Raw genomic sequence first — 13,406 nt, 5'->3', positions numbered from 1 at the left:
ATCCAGGGGGCCCTGCCCCCCTTTCTTTTTGTGAGTGCCAACTCTCCCAGTCAAAACAGGGCTGGTTTCAGGAAGGCAAACAGAGATTATAAGTCATTTTTAAAGACTATAACAAGAAGCCAGGTGTGGTGTCGCATGCCTGTGGCTGTCAGTGGGGCAAGCAGAGGCTGGTTTGAATTCCAGGCCATATGGGTTTGCAAAACGAGTTCAGGACAAGGCAAGGCCACAAAAGAAACCCTGTCTCCAAAAGCAAGGGTTTGCACCCCTGCCAGCTCTTCACACTCACTTGTCTAGACATGTCCTAAGTCATGAAGTATGACTTCAACCAGGCTATAAGAAAGCCCTGCCAAGCACAGTGCACACACATTTAATCCCAGCACTCGGGAGGCAGAGGCAGGTAGATGTCTGTGAGTATGTCTGTGAATTTGAGGCCAGCCTGGTATACAAAGAGGCCTGGACAGCCAGGGCTACACAGAGAAACCCTGTCTCAAAAACCCAAATTAATAATAATAATGATAATAATAAGATTGAAATAAAAAAATCAGAGCCTGGCCTGCTGGCACATTGCCAGACCCAGGTTCCTTTCACAAGGAAGGCACACAGTAGAGTTTATGGGAAAAATAGCAGATGGAAGAAAGATTTTAAACTTCATTTTATTTCATTTTTAAAATCTCAATTACATTAATTCTTAGTGGATTAGCGAAACCAAAGACTTAAAGTCAGTGGGTATTGTTTTAAAGTTTAAAGCAGAAGCATGAATAAAGGCTAGTTAGTTGGAGACATGTCCAACCTCCTTTGAGGAAGAACTAGCCTTAATGCCCTGAGGGGACAAATTAGCCTTACTACATTCTTTTCTGCCCACTAATTATACAGTTGCTAGGAAACTGGCCCATAGGGCCAGGCCAGAACTGTTTGTACTCTTGCTGCCCAAAGTGGACCAACCATTTCAAAAGTCAGTTTCCATTTCACAATCACATAACACCAAAGCATGTAAGTCCCTGCTTGCGGTTTTGCCCCATAAAAACATTGCTTCCCTAGATCTCAGGGCTACATTCCTCTCCTGTGTCCACAGGAAGTTTGTGTCCCATGTCTGAACATGTATACAATTTTAAAAACCTCATGTATTTACAGTAGAGTGTACCCCTGGGCTTTTGGGGTTCCCAAACTGGGCATAACAGTTTCACTCTGAATAAGACCATTAGTAATTTATAAACATCTTCCAATGACAATAAACACTTGTAGCCACAGGAAACAACCCAAAAACTACCCAATCTCCCTTAAGGAATATAGGACATCATTCTCATTGATTTCATCTAGCTGACATTTTGGACATGCAGAAATATTTTTGGGGACCCAAAGAAAATTGGAAAAAATGTTTAATTAAATAAGAAATATTTGTGGTCCAGTCTTTGAATGTTGAGAAAATAATAAGTTAGTAAAAGTCCTGTTTAGAACAGTCTAAAATGCGGGACCAATTAAGATTTGTAGCTTTCTTCAAAGCTCTCTTGGGAACAGGCTGTGATGAGAAACAACAATTGAAGCAGTTGAGGCAGAAACAAGTAGAATTCTGGAACATGCAAGATTCTGAAACAGATGTGTTAATGTCTCAGCATGCTGGAAGGAGTATTCTGTCAGGTTTTGTCCAGCATCTCCAGTATTCACTTCTTTTGTTCTGCAAACATATAATTTCTCACAAGCATTATACAGTTCTAAAAGTATAAATGTATGAGATGTTCAGAATGAAATTAAACTGTAAACCAATTTTATCAATGCCAATTAAAAGAATGGCATAATAAATATTGAGGATATTATAGCCAAGGATTTATTGGTCGTGTACTGCTGAAGTTCTGGCTAGAGACATTTTTTATGTCTCAGTCAGCTTTAGAATTATGTGAAGCGATTATCAATTTATATTGCCTGTTTTGTTTGGTATTCTTAATTTCTTTCTTCTTGTGTGTGACCAAGGTTTTCGGGTGGTCTTCCTCTGTGATATCTGATTTTTATTTGTTTTGAAGGAACCCATAATTTCTCTTCTCCTGTATGAACATATGAAAAACCTCTTCCCCAGTATGTAACACATCCCCTACTGTCCATTGTGAAGTTAGGGTATCTTTGAAATATATAGGCTGAAATAATTCAGCAATTTTTTTCTATAACCCAGTGTCTTTGTGCAGCTGTTGTTTGTTGTTCATTAACATTTAAGAAATTTAAGGTCAAAAAAGCATTATGTAATCTATCTCGTGGGGGGGGGTTAAAACCCCTCTCTGTTTGTTAAGCATGTCCCTTAAAGTATGATTCAATTTTTCAATGACTGCTTGACTGGCAGGATTCTGCGGAATACCTGTTACATGTTTTATCTTATAATATGTAAAAAAATCTTTCCATTTTATTAAAGACATATGCTGTAACATTATCAGACTTGATTTGTGTAGGCATAACCATAACTTCCAGAACTTCTAATAAATTTGTAATAACTAAATCAGCCTTCTTAGAACTTGTGGCTTCGCCTGAAAGATGGAGCTGGTTTCCGCCATCCACCTTCCCGATGGTGAGTGCTCTCTGTCACAAACAACTCCGCATTTGGCTAAGGCTGAGGATCTGGCTTGCTTCCATGTATGTGGACCTATCTGCATTGCCCACGTGGCATGCTGAGGTTGGCTACCCAGAGGATATTTAACCTGTGGGCTGGCTTTACCCAGGGTCAGATGATTGTTCAAGGTTCCTGAATAAACTGCATTGAAAAAAAAAAGAACTTGTGGCTTTTGTTCATTGGAACCCTGAATATGTGTCTATAGTATGGTGCACATATTTCAGTTTACCAAACTCTATAAAATAAAACACATGATTTGCTAAATTTCATTTCTTTGTTTACCATTTGGGTTACTTCCTGCAGGTAGTGGAGTTTAATTATATAAAGAACAAGTGGGACATTTTCGCACAATTTCTTTGGGTTGTTGCCAAGTGATAGAAAACTCTCTTTTTAAACCTTTGCTGTTAACATAGTGTTTTTAAAATGAAATTCTGAGGCCTCTAACAAACTTCCTGTCAATAGTTGATCAATTTCATCATTGCCTTGTGCTAGAGTGCCTGGTGGATGCATATCAGATCTGATCTGTTATATACAATGTATTATTTTTATTTCTTATTACTCAGTGTAATTGAAGAAACAGTGAAGTTAAGTCCAAATAATCCTGAATTAGATCAGAAGTTTCTATATGTAGAACAATAATTTTTGCATATTGAGAGTCAGTGACTATATTAAGAGATTCTTGAAAATTTGATGACACCAAGAGAATTGCATATAATTCTGATTTTTGAACTGAATCATAAGGACTCTCCATCACTTTACTCAGATTTTCTGACTTAGAACCTGCCATTTTTGATTTATTGGCATCCATATAAAATGTGGGAGCTCCAAGAATTGGAGTTCCTTTTATTATATGAGGAAGAATCCAATTGTTTCTTTTTATAAACTGAAGTGACTTGATTTTGGGGTATCTGTTGCTGATTTCTCCGAAAAACTCACAACAAGCTCTTTGCCAATATCCGTTCACTGCCCATAATGATACAATCTCAGCATTGGGAAAGGTCACCACAATTCCAGCTGGATCTATTCCAGCCAACTGATGAAGTCTCATTTTTCCTTTTAAGAGTAATTCAGGAACTTTTCTATATCGATTTTTAATTTTTTTTTATTTTGCTTGTGTACCAAAAATACCCCATTCTAAGACAAAGTCCACCTTATGCATTAGAATTCCTGTGGGAGAATGAGTGAAAAGCAAGATAACCAAAATATAGGCCATCTTTGGATCAATATGGTCTATATATGCATCTTGTAATTTCCTTTCTACCAGAGACAATTCATTTTCATCTTCAGTTGATAACGTTCTTGGACATTTAAAGTCCTTATCATCATATAAGGTTTAAAATAAGTTATTTAGCTTTGAGTAGCTAAACAAAATGTAGGCTATAGCCAGTTAATATCTTACAGTAATTTTTTGAAAATCATTGAGAGTTTTTAATTGGGTTCTTCCAAGTTGTTGAGTTTTTTTGTAGACCTATTTTGTATCCTAGGTAATTAATAGAATCTCCTCTTTGTACTTTTTCGGGCGCAATCTCTAAACCCCAACAAGGCAAAGTTCTATTTATTCCATCAAATATATTTTCTAATGTTTTTCTATCTGAATCAGCCAATAAGATAGCATCCATATAGTGGTAAATTATTGATTGAGGAAATTTCTTACAAATTACCTCCAACGGTTGTTGTACAAAATATTGGCACAAAGTAGGACTGTTCAACATCCCTTGTGGTAAGACCCTCGAGTGGTATCTCTTTATTGGACAGCTTCTATTCAAAGTGGGTCCTGAGAAAGCAAACCTTTCCCTATCATACTCATGTAAAGGAATTGTGAAAAAGCAATCCTTTAAATCAATCACTATAATAGGCCATTGTTTAGGTAACACGGAAGGCAATGGGATTCCGGATTGTAATGACCCCATTGCTGGAATAATTTTGTTAATGGCTCTGAGATCTGTTAACATCTTCCATTTGCCAGATTTCTTTTTGATGACAAATACCAGAGAATTCCAAGGGTTGTTGGACTCCTCTATATGCTGAGCCTCCAGTTGTTCCAGGACTAGCTGTTCTAGTGCCAGTAATTTTTCTTTACTCATAGACCATTGTTCAATACAAATAGGTTGGTTTTCCAACCACCTTAGTGGTAAGGCTGTGGGAATTTTATCAGCAGTGGCTTTCCAACAGGCAGTTGAAAAAATGGCCTCTGCTGTATTTTGTTTATGGACAGCCTGGACAGTCTGAAACTGTTTTTGATGGCATTTTAAAATAATTTTAGCTTCTTTATCAGGAGTATTACCTGTTTTTTGCCTCATAACATGGGGGGATGTTAATCTGGGTCTTCCATTGTTGTAACACATCTCTTCTCCATAAGTTTATGGCTATCTCAGCCACATATGGTCTTAGTTTTCTTATTTGACCTTCTGGTTCTGTACATTTAAACCATCTAACACTTTGTTTCACTTTAGATAAAGTCCCAACTCCTTGGAATTGAATATCCACCTCCTGAAGTGGCCAATTTGGAGGCCAGGATTTACAAGTAATAATTGTGACATCAGTCCCAGTATCCACCACACCTTCAATTTCAATACTATTTAAAATTATCTTTAACTTTGCCCTATGATCATTTATAGAGGTTTGCCAATATATTTGCTTTTTTGTTCCCTTCCCTTCCTTTTTTTTTTATTTACCTATAAAACCTACCCTGGCCTCACTGTTGAAATTTTTAATGTTTATTCCCAGAGCAGTGGTGTTTATCTTTCTTGTGGAGGAGTATCCCTGTCCTGTACTGGGGCCTGAGAAAGGCCCCTTCAGGCAGTTTTTGATAAAGGATTACCCCATTTATCTGTGCTCTATATTCACTTATCCGATGTCAACCCTTGCCACATCTGCTGCATATTCTAGGAAGTATAGGCTTCCTTTTTGAATTATTTTGTTTTTTACTGGTAACTCCATTTGCCCATCAAAATTAAGACATTTCCCAATGTCTTTAGGGGTAGCTTCTCCTATCAAGGCTAAATTGGGTGACTGAGGTTTGTTGTCAATTGTATTTATAACCCATTCATCTATTTGTGCACACCTTGCTTTTAATGGCTGTATTACCTCTTTGCATTCAAAATCTTTGCATTTCAAAAAAATTTTCTAGCTAGTGGATGTGATATATTTGTATCCCCAGCTGAAGTCAATCTTTGCAAAACATTAATGAATGTTTTACATGGAGCTTGTATGACCTGAGAGAATGGATCAAGCCTTTTTCCTGATTCCTCAACCTTGTCCCAGGTATTTAAGGCTGCTAAGTGACATAATGCTAAGGTTTCTTCATTATATACAGCTTGTATCTCTGTGTCAGCCTATTGGCCATCACCAAACAACTGTTCCTTAGAAACACCAACAGCCCTGACTCTATTTTTGTATGCTATCTCTCTAGCCTCTTCTCTTCACCATGAAAGCGATTGTAAATATGGCTCAGGTTCTTTTATTGCCTTTGCCATATCCTCCAGAGTCCTTTGGGATTACTCTACTGATTGGCCAGGAATTCAGCACTTATTTTAAAAATGGTGAATGCATTCCAAAATTGTTGACACTTTCTTTAAATTTTCTCTAGTCTGGCACTTCCACAGGGTGCCATTCAGCCTCATGGTGATCCTGTGGGAAATCATCATCTGCTGGTCTCTGTTGTACACTGACTGGATAAGCTAATGTTTGTTTTCTAACCACCTTTGTTTGACTTTACTTATTATTATCTTTTGCCTCTGCCTGAGTATTTTCTTTACTTAGTATTCTAAACAATTTTTTAAGGTCTGTACCCATATTTCACAACTATCTCTCTGTTGTTTGTTTTGTTCAATAATCTCTTCAATCTCTTGTTTTATGCCTCTCTTCTAACTTTTAATTTTTTCTTTATAGTGTTCTTGTTGTTTGTTGTGTTTTCCAGTATCTTTTCTAAAACCTCTGTCCTATTTTCCTGTTGTTTCTTATGTTCTGTAAGTTTTTGTATCTCTAATTTTATTTCCTGTTTCCAACCTTCATTATTTCTTTATATTTTTCTACTTGTTTTTTTTTGTGTTGTTCCAGTATCTTTTATAAAGCCTTTGCCTTTGAGAATACATAAAAGGCTAAATCAATTATTAAAGTTAAATTGAGGAATATGAATGTAACCATAGTCATAATTTCTAAACTTTCCTTTATTTCTGTCTTAATACAGTAGAAGAGATTATCAGCCAAGCTCAAAGAAGTCTGTTTTAATGTTTCTCTCATCCTGTTAGACTGTAGTGGCAACCAGTTTTGTTCAGTCTCAGGTCTGCCCACAGTAGGCTGTCTTTTGCTCTGAGGCATGATTAAGAGTCTCTTTTAAAGAGCCAGTAATTTATCTGGGAGTTTTTAGGTTTAAAGTTTGGGTTGTATTGCTGAGAGCTTATTCCTCTCCCCCACCAAATTATATTAAAGAAGTATTTAAAGTGTGTGGATACTTAGATGAGTTGGGTGCCATTTGTTGTAGATTATTAATATTTACTATTGATAAATATTTTAGTTAAGCAGTGGTTATTCCTAAACAGCTGTATAACCAAATCACCACACAGAGACTAGGATTTATTTAATTAACCTAGAGCACAATGCAAGCCAACAGTTACTCCATCCTAAACCTCTAAGCCCACAGAGTTTCCTACCATTCAGATTCACCCATCATATGGCGTTTAGTGATATCTTAGTTCCAGTTCATTTCTACATGTGGTGTCAAGACCTCTCTTGGAGATTCTCCTCCTCTCCTCTCTTGTCTCCTTCCTCTTCCTCCCAGGACCAGGGTGTCTCACCTTATCCTCTCCATTACTCAGGATTTGGGCTGGTTGTTTTAATTGACAATATAGAGAACAAATGGTGGCATGTTTATGCAAACTTGAGACAGGTGATGCTTATAAAAAGCATCACAATGCAGTATCTGGATTGAAACCAGACAATAGAGGAGAGAAATCAGCTTTTGAATGAACAAGGGTAAATTGTATACATTCCAACAAAAGAATATTATAACAATATAATCTCTTGTATCATATTAAAACAACATGGTCTAAAACTAGACCTTAATAATAACAAAAAATAGTAAACAGCCTGCATATACATGGAAACTGAACTCTACTCAATGACAGCTGGATTATGGAAGAAATAAACTAATTAGACTTTCTAGAATTTAACAAAAATGAAGGCACAACTTACCCAAACTAATGAGACATAATGAAAGTAATTCTAAGAGGAAAGTTCATAGAACTAAGTGCCTTCATAAAGAAATATGAGGCATCTCAAATCAACATAACAACACACGTGAATGACCTAGTCAAAATGAAGCAGACATATACAAGAGGAGTAGATGGCTAGAAATAATCAAACTTAGGGCAGAAATCAATAAATTAGAAACAAAGAAAACAATTCAAAGAATAAGCAAAAGCAAGAGTGGTTCTTGGAGAAAATGACAAAGATAGACAAACCTTTAGTATAACTAACTAAAACACAGGGAGACACTATATAAATCAGCAAAATCAGAAAATAAAAGGGGGTTACAGACACTGAGGAAATTTGAAGAATCATTAGGTTTCACCTTAAAAGTCTATATGCCACAAAACTTGAAAATCTAAATGAAACGGAATATTTTCTTGCTAGATTCTAATATTTGATTAGATTCAACTAATCAAAGTTGAATCTGGATCAGGTAACTAAATTAATAGACCTACATGCCCTTTTGAAGCATTCATCAAAAGTCTCCCTGCCAAACAAAGCCCAGGGCCTTATAGTTTCCATGCAGAATTCTACTAGACCTTCAAAGAAGAGGTAATTCCAATACTCTTCAAACTATTTCACAAAACAGAAAAAGAAAGAATATTACTAAATTCTTTCTATGAAGCCACATTCACCTTGATACCTAAAACTCACAAGAGCTAAATAAAAGGCAGAGATACACTAACAAAGATTATTTCAGACCAGTCTCTCTTATGAATATTGAAACAAAAATACTCAATAAAATACTTGCAAAATGAATCCAAGTAAACATCAAAAATGTCATCTACCATGACCAAGTGGCTTCATCCTAGGCATGCAGGGGAGATACAATGTACAGAAAACCATCATTGTAATCCACCACATAAACAAACTGAAAAAGAAAAACCACATGATCATCTCAATAGATGCTGAAAAGCATTTAATAAAATCCAAGTTCCATTAATGTTTAAAGTCTTGGAGATATCACAGATAAAAGGCACATGCCTAAACACAGTAAAGATAATATACAACAAGCCTATAGCAAACATCAAACTAAATGAAAAGCAATTTAAACCAGTCCCACTGAAATCAGAGACAAGTCAAGTTTGCTCACTCTCTCCTTTCTCGTCAACATAGTACTGGAAGTTCTAGCTATAGCAGTAAAACAACTAAAGAAAATCAAGGGGATACAAAGCAGAAAGGAAGAAGTCAAAGTATCACTATTCACAGATGATATGATAGTATACATGAGTGACCCTAAAAATTCTACCAGAGAACTATTACAGCTGATAAACACCTTCAGCAAAGTGGCTGAAAACAAAGTTGCTAAAAAATATCTGAAGCCCTCTTGTATAGAAAAGACAAGAGGACTGAGAAAGAAATTAGGACAAAAACAACCTTGCAATAGCCACAAATAACATAAAGTGCACTGGTGTCACTCTAACCAAGCAAGTGAAAATCTGTATAAAAAAACTTCAAGTGTTTGAAGAAAGAAATTGAAGAAGATATCATAAGATGGAATAATCTCCCATACTCATGGATCAGTAGGAATAACAGCAAAATGGCCATCCTACCAAAAGAAATGTAGATATTCAATGCAATTCCCATCAAAATACCAACACAGTTCTTTACAGACCTTGAAAGAACAATTCTCAACATCACATAAAAACACACAAAAAAAGCCAGAATAGTTAAAATAATCTGGTACAAAAAAAAAGCTTCTGGAGATATCTCCATCTTGGATCTCAAGCTGTACTACAGAGAAACAGTAAAAATGGTGTTTTATTGTCATAGAAACATACTGGTGAATCAGTGGAATTGAATCAAAGGCCCAGAAATAAATCCACACACCTACAACACCTGAGTTTTGACAAAGAAGCCAAAACCATTCAATGGAAAAAAGAATATCTTCAACCAATGGTGCTTTTCTAACTGGATGTCCACATATAGAAAGATACAAATAGATCCATAATTACCACCCTGCACAAAAGTAAAGTCCTTGTGAATCAAATACCTTAACATAAAACTAACATTCTTAATCTGCTATTTAAAAAAGTGAGGAAGATCTTGAACACATTGGCACAGGAGACAACTTCCTGAACAGAACACCAGCAGCACAGGCTCTAAGATCAACAATCAATAAATGGGATCTCATAAAACTTAAAAGCTTCTCTAACGCAAAGGACACTGCCAGCAGAACAAAAGGATGGCTTACAGACTGGGAAAGGATCTTCACCAACTCTACATCTGACAGAAGGCTAATATCCAGAATATATAAATAACCCAACAAATCAAATAATCCAATTTAAAATAGGGTTCAAGGCTAAACAGAAATTCTCAACAGAGGAATATTGAATGGTGTAGAAACACTTAAAAATGCCCAACGTCCTTAAAAATATGAGAAATGAAAATCAAATTCTTGTCATAACGCAATGTCTATACTTCATATCTTTGTAAAATTTATTTATGTGCTAAATCTAAGTATTCTTTCATTAATTTGGTCATACAACACCACAGTGATACTGTGCAAGCTAATATATCTAGGAAAAGGAAGTCCTAATACAAACTTTGTTTGCCTTTTAAGAAAACGTTGTTCTGATTATTTTCTTCTTGAGGAAGCACAAGGGTAGATTTTGCAAGACTATCTTGGAGCTGAAGTCTCATAAGGAGTTATATGCCATTTTTATGTGAGTTACAACTTCCATGAGGAAGACATTCATGTAGGGCCAGATAATTGATATTTCCCCTAAAAATGAAAGGGGCAGTCTGCTTAGGTTTTTTCCTGGGGAAGCTTAGAAGCAGTACTCCAGGGTGAAGGCATAAATGATTCATTAAAAATTTTCCCATTGCTCCAATGCCCCCAGGTTGTCCATGTATTGAAAGCTCTCTAAGCATGTAACAAGTGGAGATCAAGACCAAGCCTGAAAGATAGCATGAAGTCTATTGTAACATGCAGCTCAGCTGTGCTTGATCTTTGTCAAATAGCTGTGCTGACTTCATGGCTTTAATTATACGTAAACTTTGGTGAGGTTTTAATCCATTTGGAGGTGACTTTTGAAAGAAAATAAGCATCTATTTCTATGTTTCTACATATAGACATCTAGTTTGGTCAGCACCATTTGTGAAGATTTTACCTGTTTTTCCAGTGTGCGTTTCTAGCTTTCAGGTGTGTATTTCTATTTTTTGTTATAATGCTAGTGTATTTACATAATCAAATATTACTCAGACATTTAAAAAATCAAATCATGAAATGTGAAGGTAAATTCACCTTTGCAGATAACTGAGAGTGAGAGAACCTAGACCCCAAAAGACACATAGGGTGTGTATTTGCTTTTACATATATATTACTTGCAAGATGTATGATATGCAAGCAACTGAACATAATAATGCAGGGGATACATACAGATTAAGAACTGGAGGTTAGGGGAGCCAGAGATTTCTCCATAGGAAAGAGAAATAAAATACTTGGTACAAATGGAAGTTGGGCTAAAAATATAGAATTGAAGGGGATTGGGAAAGGAAGAGGGCAATGAAAAGGTAACATGAGAAAACACAGGTAAAATTAAGGGTCATTTGTTTGGTACAGTGGAAAACTAATGCAATAGAAATATTTTTAAGTTACGTTCATATTAAGAGCCAATATAAATGAAATCACCACACAAGAAAGTCCCAACTGGAAATCTCTTGTCACTAAGTAAAGCATCCAGTACTGGTAATAGTTTATGTTTAATTGAGGTATTGGCCAAAGTAGTGTGATCTTAATGCCAAAACAATACAGGCTTTTGCCAAGACTATAGGATGCTCTCCATAAATTGACTGCAATGCAGTATTGCTGGAGACAACACTTACACTTACATGGAACATAGATAAATAGAGCTTGTGCCTACATATAACCTTCACACTTACATTCTAGCAATTTTGATATGAGAAGTACTCTGCAACTACAAGAGGAGAAATATAAGCACTAACCCAGCTACCAAATTTTTGAACTATAACATAGTCCTACCTGTAAGACATATTAGTGCAAGAGTTGTAGGAGTAAATAACCAATCTATAGTTTGATTTAAGGTCCACTTCACATGATGCTATCCACACCGGACACTGGATTATTGATCAAGAAATAGAAATTACATAGCCCAGGGTTCTAGGGAAAAAGCAAATACTACATTCTACTAAAAGTAATAAAAATGGACCTTGCCACCATTCTGCAATACTCATAGACCAGTATCTTGTTCATCCATCATGAAAGAAGCTTCATCCTGCAGCTGATGGAAACAAATTCAGAGACCCATAACGAAAATAGACAGTCAGTGAGAGACCTCAGAATATGCCCTCCAGGCTCTTCAGTAATTCAGCCAAAAGAGTATAAGAGCCAGAAAGGATAGAGGATATCAAAGAAGAAAGCATTTTAAATTAAGAGGACTGAAGAATATATAAGCTGTGCATGTGAGGCAGCATGCACAAGGCATTTAATGTTGTCCCTAGCCAAATCTCTAATTGATAAGTGCTTGCAAAGGAAAATATAGTTTTCTCCAAGGTACACTCATTTTATCCGAGGGACTACTCTTAATTGTACTTTTAAGCATACATTCCAAAAGGTAGATGGCAAAAATTTCGCTCACTGGCATGTTTGGATTTTCATGTCCTGTAATTCTGGCATGAATTTTAAAAAATTTATCACAGTTCTCATTTTAATTTGCTGAAGAGTTTTTACTAGTTTTAAAGCTACATGGACCCTCTGTGTGTACTACTGTTTTGTGTTTAATATTTTATGAGATTTCTGCATGTGTGAACAAGTCTACATCTTTTCTCCCCTTGAGCTCTTTTTCTTTTCTTTGTTTGTTCTAATAAGATGTGATTGTTTTTGTCTTTTTTCTATTTTACTTTCTTATTATACATTATAGCCCTCCTTGTTTTATATGAGGGTGAATTTAAACAGGATAGAAGGGGAGATGGGAAAGAGTTGCCAGGGTTAGAGGAAGGGAAAACTTTAATCAGGGTGAATATATGAGTAAAGCGACTATTTTGAAAAGAAAAAAAGGAGGAGGAGGAGCAAGAAGAGAAGCAGGAGGAGGACAAAGAAATGAAGATGAAGATGATTATTATGAACAACAAGAACAAACAAACAACAACAACTGGATAATTGCATCAAAAGAAATGTTAAATAGCCATGCACAAAAGATCCAGAATATTTAAAAAGTGCAAAAAATAATTTATGAATAATAGAAATAGAGGAAGAAGACAAAACTCACATCAAAATCCCAGAAATATTTTCAGCAAAATAATAGAATATATCCTTAACCTAATGAAGAAGGGGTAACCTATAAAAGTACAAAAAGTATAGAAAACAACAAAGCCTACCAGAAAAGAAATTGTGCTCATCACATAAAATCAAAACCCTAAAAGTAAAGAAAAGTATATTAAACAAAGAAGGTATATTAAAAGTTGCAAGTTGAAAAGACTAAGTTGCATATACATTCAGGCTCATTACAGTAACTCCTGATCTCTCAAGAGAGATTCTAAACCTAGAATGGCTGAGACCGATTGTATATGATCTTTAAGGGATCCTTATTACTATATCCAGTAA

The sequence above is a fragment of the Meriones unguiculatus genome, assembly GCF_030254825.1.
Source record: "Meriones unguiculatus strain TT.TT164.6M chromosome 13 unlocalized genomic scaffold, Bangor_MerUng_6.1 Chr13_unordered_Scaffold_39, whole genome shotgun sequence".
Taxonomy (NCBI): domain Eukaryota; kingdom Metazoa; phylum Chordata; class Mammalia; order Rodentia; family Muridae; genus Meriones; species Meriones unguiculatus.
This window is presented reverse-complemented; position numbering follows the sequence as displayed.